Genomic DNA, 12674 nt, shown 5'->3' with positions numbered 1-12674 from the left:
AAGAATTCAGTATCTGAGCCTCTAATTTCTACGAATCAAACTTGGGACCTGTTGTTATATTAACATTTGCTCCAAATGTTAGCTCTACAGATCAAAAGAATGAGGTGTCACATAAAGATGGGTACTTTTTCTTCTCAGGAATTTCAATCCGAAAGCACTTTGCTTTCTCCATTAATACTCAGTGTCCATGTAATATAAGATATTTGGTACCCTAATGGATCGGGAATTTGAACTGAACGTCAATCGAACACGCAACACAACCTTCTGATCTGGAGTCAAACGTGCTACTATTACGCCATGAATCCTTATGTGTCTCTATATGATTGAAAGTATTTTTTCTGGATGAAATCAGTATTTAGTTAGCAATGTGTCCCGCTGAGGATAACCGAGTGAACGGATTTTCTTGTAAGGGTGGTTGCCCCTCTCGGTTGTGCCAATGATTTTCTTTAGCTACTAAACCAACAACCCTTGTTCATGAAATATTCAGAGCCAGAAGCTATGAAGCCACATATCTTAGTGTGTGCGCGTGTGTGTATTTTTTTCCTTCTTTCAAGTTTATCTTTTTCATGATGAAATCAGTATTTGGTTACTGATGTATCCCTCTAAGAAGAGAAAAGTTGGGAATTTTCAGGTGAGAACCAAGAACTTTCCAGAATGAAGAAGTCAGCCCAGAAAGAGAACTGAGGCTAACAGAGGGGAGGGAATTTTCTTCTAAGGGTGGTCACCCCTCTCTGTTTGGCCCAATGATTTCTTTAGCAACTAAATCAACAGCCCTTGTTCATGAAATACTCAGAAAGGTCACTTTGATAATGGAAAAACAAGCATTAATCTTCATCTGTTTTCTGTCTGCAGCTTTAGCATAAACTTGTGTCTGTGTGTGTGTCATTTTGGCACGTATCTTTTTCCCCTTTTTGAGTGATAGAGGCAGTGATGATGTTTCAATTTCTGGGCTGACAAAATTGGGTATTGGACAATGCAACCCGTATCTTGGCTTGGCAAATCGACTGGCGATATTGCAGCCATGGCGTGTTTGCCTTCTCTTTGCCTGATCGAAAGGCAGATCTGAGCCTCAAATTTCTGGGAATCGAACCCGGCTCCTCTTGTTCTTTGAAATCTATTAATGTTTGGTCCAAATTTTAGCCCAAGCTTCAGACCAAAAGAATGTCAGAGAAGATGGGTACTCTGGTAAGCCCATGATTTCAAAACCAAAAGCACTTTGCTTTCTCATTGACCGTGGTTGATAGATATATAGATAGAATTTTTTTCTGATTCCATGCAAACCCAAACCAATCTATCGACTATGCTCAATCCCTGGATACATGATTGGAAATGCTATTGGAAGGAATTGAACCTTCGACCTTGTGGTTAATAGCGACATGCTCTAACCAACTGAGCTACACCATGCAAACCCAAAGTGGATGAGAAAAAGACAAATAAATGAATGAAGGGGCTATGATGAAATTCTTCCTAGAAAATGAAATGAAGCATTCAGATAATTTGAGCCGTAGCTTGGCAGGGCGACCTTTTAGCGTCTATGGTAACATGCTAAAGGCTTGCAGCCATCACGGTGCTGAATCCAGCATGCCAATGATTTCTTTGTTGCTTCAACCAACAGCTCCTTTTTGTAGGTATGCGTGTGTGTATATGTACTGTGTCTGTTTCAGTCTCACTCTCTCTGTTATACTATCTTTTGCTCCGAACTCTCACCACCACTTATTTTATTATAAATTACAGGTTTTTGCTGTCTACAGTGGATGGAATTTCAACCCAGAATAAAGAATGAGGCCAACAGGGAGAAGGGATTTCTTGGAGGGTGGTTGCCCTCTCTGCTTGGCCTATGATTTCTCCATCTACCAAATCAACAACCCTCTTCAGAAAAAAAAAAAACAGGCAAGTATGTTTGGTGATTCTGATAGTCGAGATACTATCTTTTTGAGCTTAAGCCTTGAGGCAATGTTTTTGGTCCAAAACATCCCCAGACCTGAAGGTTGTGTTTGTTTGATGAGAATTTTTTAACATGTCCAAATGGCTCCTAGAACTATGGAAAAGTTGCCATTTCTCGAAAGAAGTAATGATGATACTGCCAATCCCTGCTGAAGTTCGGGGCATGGAGACAGTCCGACCCGTATCTTGGCAGGGCAAACATGGATGGTTTGGGATTGAGGCCTTCTCTTTCACATGCAACTGGCTGCTTGCAGCCATGGCGTGTTGTTGTCTACTCTTTGCCCCATTTTATGCAGATCTGAGCCTCAATATCCAACTAGTACCTCTGGATTTTTTGGGTCTCGAACCCAGAATCTCTCGTTTGGTGAAAAACATTTGGGTTATTCAATTTTTCTTGAACACCTTGTTGCTGTTCTCCATCAAATTTTAGCTCAAAGAATTGAGGTAATTGGAGGGAAAAAAAAGGGATCTTTTAGGGTGGTTGACCATCTCCCACATTCATATGGTTTCTATTCTTTTTAAGTTCTCACAAACAGCTCTTTTTGTTTGTGTGTGTGTTTGTTAATCAACCCCCATACATTAGGCACCATATTGATTATTTTTCTCTTGATATGGTGCACAATTATCGTACTAGTGTGGAGACCCAAATCACCGCATTGAACGCTGATTTTCGTCACAGAAACCCAAAGGGAAGGTACTAGCCTGGAATCGAACCCGGGTCTGTACTGCAGCAGGGTACTATCTACCACTAGACCACTGGTACCAGGAATAGATCATTTTATCTCTGTTTTCTGCTACTATTATACTCTGTTCCTCAGAGGCTGCGTTGGCAAAGCAACAGCAGAACCATATAACAATGAAATGGAAAAGAAAATGATGGGGCTGTGATGATTGATTGTTATTGAGCGTATGGAACCTGGCATTGTAGTTTCAGGCCTGTATCTTGGCGGGGCAACCCGTATTATAGGATCTGCAGCCATGGCAGTGTCAAAGAACTCGTTGCCTGAGATAATTACCTATCTGAGCCTCAAGTCTTTTGAAATGGCTGAATATATTGATGGCCTTTCAAACTTGCCGAAAGTTTTCATTTAGATGCATGTTGCTGAAGTCGTCCAAACAGGCTCTTGTGGAAAAGTTTCCATTTTTCAGAAGAGGCAATGATGATATTGCTAATCTTGGCTGAAATTTGAGGCATGGAGAAAATCTGACTCCATATCATGGCATGGAAAACCGGGATGGTTTGTGATTGGGGCTTCTCTTTTACATGCAACCGGTTTCTTTTGCAGTCATGTTGTTGTCGCCTTCTCTTTTCCCCATTTTAGGCAGATCTGAGCCTCAATTTCCAATTAGTCTTTAAATAGGGGGCCCCAAAATGGCTATTTGTGTCGTCCCCCACTTTATTTGCATTGAGAAAATTCGGCCGTATCTTGGCGGGGCGACCTGGTATGACATCATCTGCAAACCGGTGTCTGCAGCCATGGCCTGTATCACTTTCTCTTTGCATAGATCAAAGAACAGCAAAATTTGAGCTCTGAAGTCACAGGACTACCATTTGATGGTCTTGAATTGGATGGCTGTTCTCTGGAACCTGAATCCCATTCGGGTTCTTCAGTTTTTCTTGAATAACCCAGTTAAGGTGCTGTTCTCCATCAAATCTTTAGCTAAAAAGTGAGACAATAGGAGAAAAATGGGATTTTTCACCATCTCCAGCATGCCAATGCGTCTCTTCAGCTCTAACCAAGAGGCCTTTGTGTGTATATATGTGTGTGTATTAACTACACAAAAGTGGCGGTTCTGCCCAACATGAATACTGAGGCCAACAGATAGACAAGGGAATTCTTGGGAATACGTCAACCCAAAGAACAACCCTCTTCAGAAGTAGTAGTACTGCTTTCTGATTTCTCTTAACTTAAACCCAACATCATATGTTTGAAATTGTCCAAACGGGCTCTGTATGGTAAAATTACCATTTTTCTGGAGGCAGTGATGATATTGCTAATCTGGGATGATATTCGGGGCATGGGACAATCTGACCAGTATCTTGGCAGGGCAAATCCAGGTGGTTTGTGCTTATCTTTCACATGCAACCGGCTCTTTTGCAGCCATGTCGTTGTCGGATTCTCTTTACAACAGCAACAACAACATACCCAGTGTAATCCCATAAGTGGGGTCTGGGAGGGTAGTGTGTATGCAGACCTTTCCCCTACGTCGCAAGGTAGAGTGGTGTCAGATTCTCTTTGTCCCATCTTTTTGCAGATCTGAGGCTCCATTTCCAACTAGTCTTTCTGGACTTTCAAGACTCGAACCTAGGAGTACCTTGTTGTATGGAAACCCATGTCATTTGTGGACTATGCATGTTGTTGCTGCTGCATCTTCTTCTGTTTCTTTTGTTCTTGATGGTGATGGTTGTGTTATCAACCAAATAGCAGAAAATTAATGCAAGAAGAGGGAGATTTTATGGCTGTGATGTTATAATGCTTTTATTATTAGCAATTTGAATTGGGTGTTGAGATGATAAGAACCGTATCTTGGCAGGGTTACCAGGCGAGGTAGCAGCCATGGCAGTTTCTGATAAACTCAATGCCTGATTAAAATTGAAAACTGAGCCTTGTCATGTACATGATGTACATGTATATTGTCTGTATATAGAACACACACACAAGTAAACAAAGTGTGGTCTCTCTAACAGCTTAAGCTTTTAGATGAGATGGTCACACACTTCAACACACACAAAAAGACACATCAACAACAACAACAACATACCCAGTGAAATCACACAAAGTGGGGTCTGGGGAGGGTAGAGTGTACATAGACCTTACCCCTACCTTGGGAGGTAGAGAGGCTGTTTCTGGTAGACCCTCGGCTTAAGGACAAAATAGCAAGTTGATCGACTCTGCATGGATCGAACCCAGAATCTCTGGTTCTGTAGGCTAGCGCCTTATCCATTTTGCCACAGAGTCTTTGATACTACATGTCCAAAATGGTCCCTTCTCGAGGCAGTGATGGTCTTTAAATCTATCCTCCTAAGCTAGTAATTGAGCATAGAGTATCGACCCGTATCTTGGCGAGGCATTGACCTGGTTGCCTGTGGTTTGATTACATGCAACTGGGGGTATTGCAGCCATGGCGTGGCCGGACTTTCTTTGCCCGAGCATAAAACAGATCTGAGCCTCAATTGTCACTTATATATTACTCTATGGTGTTTGGTATGGAGGAAAATGTTTCAGTGAGGAAGAATGAGGCAGCAGAGAGATGGGAATTTCTGTGAAGGTTAGTTGCCCCTCTCTGCTATGTCCTTAATTTCTCCATTTGTGAAACCAACAACCCAGTTGAGAAAAACAAGAAAAGGAAAATGATAACCATCCCAACAACACCCCTTGAGTATTTACCTCTGTGAAAAAGGGGCTATGCTCTTCCTGTCTTCTGCTTCTGCTGCTACCACTGCTATCTATGATAAACAGCAGCCCTAAAAGTCGATGCCTGGTGTCGTTTCTACGTTGATCTTCGCAGATCACCTGAAAATGGGCTGTGATGATGATTGCTTCCTTCTGGGCTATCTAATTTACTGCTTTGAGAAAATCTGACCCATATCTTGGCTGGGTGACCCGGTATGGTACCATATGCAAACCGGTGTCTGCAGCCATGGCGTGTGTCGCTTTCTCTTTGCATGTCCATATACAGAAAAATCTGAGCCCTATAAACTCTCTTATAAATCAGTGTGTTTGACCTCACAAAAATGGAGGTTGAGCCCAAATTGAGGAAAGAGGCCAACAGAGAAAAGAGAATTCTTGGAAGGGTGGTTGCCCCCTCTGTTTGGCCTATGATTTCTCCATCAATAAAACCAACAATCCTATTGAGAAGTATTACTATTACTGTTTCTGATTTCTCTGAGCTTAAACCAAATATTATGGACATCCGCAGCAGGTTACCTGTGCGGTCTCTTCTTCGATTCAAATGTGTTTCAAGTTTTTGGAAGACATTAAGCTCTGAGCCTTACTTTAAGATGAAGCATCTCAATCATGCCAAGAATAACCAAATTCCCAAAAACTCTTGTTAGCCTATGGTACCTTTCTACGGACGAGTTCAACTGGTTGAGGATGTGCAAAAGCTTGGTTGGCCTTCAAATGGTAAACCACGGAGTTTCAAGCTTTCTGTATAAACAATTTTGTTCTGAATAATACAGAACTAAAATGTTCGAAAAAGTTCGCAGCAGAGTAGCACTTCACCATCCAAACATCTATATTTCAGCATGGCTGAATAAAGACCGGTAACTTGTATATTAAACAAATTATTCCAAGATTTATTGATACCATAGTCTTTCATTACCCATAACTTAAAAGTGTCCTTCCCTTTACGTAAGTAGAATAACCACAAAGCATTCCTGCCAATACTGAAACGCCACTTTTAAAATCAAGCACAATCCTTCTGGCAACAGTATCTCTCGGTACACCTCATTTGAAATACTAAATGAAACCACAAAATTATTCACTGACAAACCAAGCCAATGAAATGCTCCATGTACAAATGCCAAAGTGTTCATGTTATACTACACATGGTAAATACTGGTAGGATGTTTATCAATTTTTCTCCAGGAACCACTTTTCAGCACTAGAATTTCACTGCGTGCTGTGTGCTCTCTCCAAAATTACTTACTTGGGGATTGGCTAAATATATAGTGGGTTTAGCAAAAATCCTCTCAGTTAAGCTGAGAAAGGAAGAATGAGACGTCAGAGAGACGGGATTTTCTGTGAAGGGTGGTTGCCCCTCTCTGCTATGTCCATGATTTCTCCATTCACAAAACCAACAACCCTCTAGGAAAAGAAAAACAACAAAATGATAAACCATGATACCACTGCTAACTATGATAAGTAGCAGCCTGGTGTCATTTCTACGTTGATCTTCGCAGATCACCTGAAAATGGGCTGTGATGATGATTGCTTCTTTCTGGGCTATCTAGTTTACTGCTTTGAGAAAATCTTACCCGTATCTTGGCTGGGCGACCCGGTATGGCATCGTCTGCAAACCGGTGTCTGCAGCCATGGCGTGTCACTTTCTCTTTGCAAGATCGTATATAGCAAAATCTGAGCCCTAAAGAGGTCTTTTGCACAACAATGAGAATTTGCCCAGAAGGAAGAATGAAGGCCAACAGAGAGAAAAATGATTTCTTGGAGGGTGGTTGATCTCTCTGGTTGGCCTGTAATTTCTCCATTAAAAGAAATTACTTTTTCCTTCACTAATGTACCCTTGATCGGCCACGGCAAGAGCAAAAGAACTTGGGAATTGAGCGTTGTGCTATATATATTAGTGTCTTAGCAGAACCCTCACCATAGTTTAGCCCAGAAAGTAAGAATGAGACATCAGCGAGAAAATGGGATTTCTGTAAAGGGTGGTTGCTCTCTGTCTGCTATATGTCCATGATTTCTTTCTCCATTCATAAAAGAAAGTCAACAGCTCTTTGAGAAAAAAGAAAAAGAAACCATATATGCATTTGGGCATAGATTCCAAATATTTTTTGCTTCTGCTACTACTGCAGCTGATTTTCGCAAATATCCACTTTTTAAGGAAGTTATTGCGTGGATTCTAAAGAGTTGAGGGACAAAAATTAAATACAACCATCAAAATAGGGGCATTTGTGCAAATGACCCATTTTTGAGAGTTTGGAACCTAAATGACGTGAAAAAAAGGGCTCTGATGAGGCTTGTTTCTGGGCTAATAATCTACTTTACTCGCTGCTTTTGAGAAGATCCGACCCGTATCTTGGCGTGGCGACCCGGTACGACATCCATGTGCAAACCGGTGTCTTGCAGCCATGGCGTGTGTTGGTTTCTCTTCGCATGTTCATTTACAGAAAATCTGAGAGAAAATGACAAAAATGATCCTTTATCTTTGAGGGTAGGTTCAGAATAGTCTCTTAAGTATGCTAGTTACCAGTTTCAAAAAAAAAAAAAAAAAAAAAAAAAAGTCCCTGAAGTATGCACTTAACAGTTTTGGTCCTTTAAGTTTTTCAAAAGTTTAACACTTTTAGTGTCCGTCAAATATTTATCGAACTCTGTCGGTTAGATTTGACGGAAACAGTGGGGAAAAAAAGACTTAAACTATAAATGTCTTCAAACATAAGGGACCATTTTGTCAAAATCTGACATGTATCTTGGCGGGTCGACCCGGTATGGCAACATTTGCAACCCGGTGTCTGCAGCCATGGCGTGTGTCGCTTTCTCTTTGTATGTTCGTACACAAGAAAAATGTGAGCCCTAAAAATTTGTTCGTCTGGGAATTCATTCTTTACTCATCAGATGGTTGAGCTTGGCTATAGCTTGGCATGGCATCTTTTTGGAGTCTTGTGAGATATGGGAGCTACTAGGTTTCTGTGTCTCACAAAGGCTTCTTAATCTTGCAGCCATAGTTGGGTTTAGCTTATGTCTGAGAAAAAGTTAATCTTTGTGCCCAAGGAATGAGGCTTTTTATGGAACTCGAGAAAGGTTGAGATTTTCTAAGGGTGGTTATTCTCTTTCTCTGAAGATCAATTTAGCCGATGAATTTTCCAGTACTTTTGTTACCAAAAGAAAGATTAACTACCCTTTCATCAACTAATGTCAATTATGCTCTTGATGATGATGATGATGATTCCGTGGCTATGGTAACCATAAGGGAAAATACATATTCAACCCCCCAAACTTTTTCATGAAATCCTGATTCCTAAATCCTGAACTTCATAATGAGGCTGTGATGATACTTTCTTGGAAGCTTGAAAATCAGATTTTTTAGCTGATTAGCATCTTGGCTAGGAGAAGGCAGCAGAATTGGTGAGGTAGGTTTATGTGCTTCTCACAATGGCGTCTGCTTTTTGCAGCCTTGGTTAGGCAAATCTGAGCCTTCTTTCTGTGTGAAGCGACATGGTTAGCAGGTGAGTTTGTTTTTCTGCTCTTGTGCAATTATACAGAAGAGGCAGCAATGATGATGTTTCACTTTCTAGAATCGTTGAATCTGGACATTGAACAATTTGACCTGTATCTTGGCCTGGCAAATCAGTGGATGGTTGGCATTTGAGATTCTCTCTTTTGCACGCAACCAGTGATATTGCAGCCATGGCGTGGTTGCCTGCTCAAGATCATATTTGAGCCTCAAATTTCTGGGAGTCGAACTCGGGTCCTCTTGTTCTTTGAAATCTTTTAGAACTCAAGGATACAGTGGTACGAGCCAATAGAACTGATCCTGCTCAATTAAGGTCGTCATTAAGTTTAACAGGTCTTTTCTCCGGTTCTTGCTGCTGTTGGACTATTTTATGAATCAAGCAGCAAGAAGTCATTGTAAGAACAGGGAGAATTTATTGCTGTGATGGTAATGCCTTTTTCTATTTTGAGCAACTGAGTTAGCCGCTGAGATGATAAGAGCCGTATCTTGGCGGGGTAACGTGGGAAGGTTGCAGCCATGGCGGTTTCTGATTAAACTCACTGCCTGATTGTTATGTGCATGATGTGCATGTATATTATCTATGTACATACCGACACACACACATGCATACCTATCATGAGAAAATGTCAAAAATGGTCCCTTATCGATCCTCCCGAGCCAGTAATTGAGCATAGAGAGTACCTGGCATGTATATTGGCGGGGCAATGACCCAGATACATGTGATTGTTTCACGCAATTGGGGAATCTGCAGCCAAGGCGTGGCCGGACTTTCTTTGCCTGAGAATAAATACAGATGAGAGCCTCAATTGTAACTTACACAGTCAGACATCTCTATAACAACATTTCACTGTATTATATGTTCTCTATGTCAGCAGTACGCTATATCAGCCAAAATATATCAGGACAAACAATGCTGCTATAGTGAGGTTTGATTGTATCTTACTCTTGGTATTTTTGGCATGGAGGGAACTATTTCAGTGAAGTAGTCATTTCAACAAATAAGACCTTCGACATGAGGCCCGTAATTTGGGAGGTCCAAAAGGATCAGGGCTCTATAAATATGAAGCAGAAGGTGAAACGAAAATGGAAAAATTTCATTAGTTCAAGTCTGAGGCTGATTCAGAGAGTTGCGGGGAGTTGTTTGAGTGGTTGCCCCCTGTCATTCTTAGCAGCCAATGATCACTCAAAGTTTCCCAATTTCAAACCACTCTCTAGCAAAATAAGTTCAATGAGGCAGTGATGATTTCATTCTATACTCATCAGATGGTTGAGCCTTGCTATCTTGGTGTGGCAGCTTTTGGGGGGTTTTGTGAGATATTGGAGCTATTTTGGTTTTTGCGTCTGACAAAGGCTCCTTAAGCTTGCAGCCAAGGCGGGGTGTAGCTTACGTCTGAGAGAAGGCGAATCTGAGCCTTCCTAAAATATCTTTTATAGTTCAAATGAGACTTTTTATGGAACTCGAGGAAGGTTGAGATTTTTATGGAATTTCAGACTTTGTTTAAGATCTGATTTGGTCAGATGTAATAAGATCTATTAAGAGGTTGTATCTTAAAAAAAAAAGAAGAAAAAACAAATACATTTAATGGGCTGACGTCTGAACCATTCAGATTTAGACTCTAACTAAGTGCAAACAAATGAGGCCTAAATATCTTTTATTGTTTAAAATGAAGTTTTTATGGAACTCGAGGAAGGTTGAGATTTTCTGAGGGTGGTTACTCTCTTTCTCTGAAGTTCCATTTAGCCGATGAATTTTCCACTACTTTTGTTACAAAGAGAAAGATTAACAACCCTTTCATCAGCTAATGTCAATTATGCTCTTGATGATGATGATAGCCATGGTTATGGTGGAAAATACATATTCTTCCCACCTAAACTTTTCCGGTAAACCCGAATCTTAAACCCTAAACTTTGTGAATAAGGCTGTGATGATATTCCCAAGTAAGATTTATAATCAGATTTTTGAGCTGATTCGTATCTTGACTAGGCAAAGGCAGGGGAATTTGTGAGGTTGGTTCTGATGTGCTCTCACAAAGGCCTCCGCTTTTTGCAGCCATGGCGAATTAGCCCCTTTTCTGATATAATTTTAGGCTAATCTGAGCCTCTTTTCTGTGTTATGGTTAGTTCTACAATGAGTGGTCCTTTTGTTTAATTCTGTTCATGTTCTTTCTTCTGTTTTTGAATAATCTATATATCTGTATGGAGATGAATAAACACCGGCAAAATACGTCCCGTATCTTGGCAGGGCGGCCCGGTATGGCATCCATTTGTGAACCAGTGTCTGCAGCCATGGCGATGTTGCTTTCTCTTTGCTTGTTTGTAGAACAGCAAAATCTGAGCCCTAAAGTGGACATATATGGTTAGAAATATGATTAGAAATGCTATTGGAAGGGACTGAACCTTCGACCTTGTGGTTAATAACCACACACTCTAACCAACTGAGAAATGATAAATAAATAAATCTATGACAGGGCTATATGATGAAATTCTTCTTAGAAAATGCAATGAAGCTTTCAGATAATTTGAGCCGTAGCATGGAAGAGCGACCTGTTAGTGTCTATTGTAACATGCTAAAGGTTTTCAGCCATCACGCTACTGAATCCGTGATGCCAATGATTTCTTCGTTGCTCTAATCAATACCTCCTTTTTGTAGGTATGTGTGTGTGTGTGTATGTACTGTGTCTGTTTCGGTCTCACTCTCTCTGTTATACTATCTTTTGCTCCGAACTCTCACCACCACTTATTTTATTATAAATTACAGGTTTTTGCTGTCTACAGTGGATGGAGTTTCAACCCAGAATAAAGAATGAGGCCGACAGGGAGAAGGGATTTCTTGGATGGTAGTTGCCCTCTCTGCTTGGCCTATGATTTCTCCATCTGGCAAACCAACAACCCTCTTCAGAAAAAAAAAGGCAAGTATGTTTGGTGATTCTGATAGTCGTGGTACTATCTTTTTGAGCTTAAGCCTTGAGGCAATGTTTTTGGTCCAAAACATCCCCAGATCTGAAGGTTGTGTTTGTTTGATGAGAATTTTTTAACATGTCCAAATGGCTCCTAGAACTATGGAAAAGTTGCCATTTCTCGAAAAAGGTAATGATGATACTGCTAATCGCTGCTGAAGTTCGGGGCATGGAGACAGTCCGACCCGTATCTTGGCAGGGCAAACGTGGATGGTTTGGGATTGAGGCCTTCTCTTTCACATGCAACCGGCTGCTTGCAGCCATGGCGTGTTGTTGTCTACTCTTTGCCCCATTTTACGCAGATCTGAGCCTCAATATCCAACTAGTACATCTGGATTCTTTGGGTCTCGAACCCAGAATCTCTCTTTTGGTGAAAAACATTTGGGTTATTCAATTTTTCTTGAACACCTTCTGGCTGTTCTCCATCAAACTAGCTCAAAAAATTGAGGCAATTGGAGGAAAAAAAAAAAGGATCTTTTAGGGTGGTTGACCATCTCCAATATTCCTATGATTTCTATTCTCTTTAAGTTCTCAAAAACAGCTCTTTTTGTTTGTGTGTCTTTTTATTCTCACTAAGGACCATTTTGATATTTTCTTTTGATATGGTGTACAATTATCATACAACTGCGGAGACCCAAAGTACCGCATTGAGTGCAGATTTTCATCACCGCAAACTCAAAGGGAATGCACCGGCGGGAAATCGAATTAGGTCTGTTCTGCGGCAGAGTACTATCTACCACTAGACCACTGGGTAAATGCCAGTAGGATTTTTATCATTTTTCTCCAGGAACCACATTTCAGCGCTAGAGTTTCATTGCGTGTTGCGTGATCAATCAATCTTAAGGATCTTATACTCATCAC

General features: G+C 40.9%; 1 long non-coding RNA gene and 1 other non-coding gene across 3 annotated transcripts in view; one reads left to right on the top strand and one right to left on the bottom strand.

Moving 5' to 3' along the window:
* LOC132030777 (uncharacterized) overlaps positions 1-12674 on the top strand; it is a 31997-nt gene that overhangs the window by 6894 nt on the left and 12429 nt on the right. The window contains exons 1-3 of one of the 2 annotated variants that reach the window (XR_009408089.1): positions 375-1628; positions 1735-7874; positions 7930-10863. This is a non-coding gene — a long non-coding RNA (uncharacterized LOC132030777). Of the gene's footprint in view, positions 1-374; positions 1629-1734; positions 7875-7929; positions 10864-12674 lie in introns of those variants that run through there. The other variant, XR_009408090.1, reaches the window with a different exon arrangement.
* TRNAN-AUU (transfer RNA asparagine (anticodon AUU)) lies at positions 1331-1405 on the bottom strand. The gene has a single exon. It is a non-coding gene; the product is annotated as a tRNA-Asn (tRNA).

Source organism: Lycium ferocissimum, chromosome 9, assembly GCF_029784015.1.
Source record: "Lycium ferocissimum isolate CSIRO_LF1 chromosome 9, AGI_CSIRO_Lferr_CH_V1, whole genome shotgun sequence".
Taxonomy (NCBI): domain Eukaryota; kingdom Viridiplantae; phylum Streptophyta; class Magnoliopsida; order Solanales; family Solanaceae; genus Lycium; species Lycium ferocissimum.
Note: the sequence above shows the minus strand (reverse complement) of the source record. Positions and strands in the feature narration are given on the sequence as shown.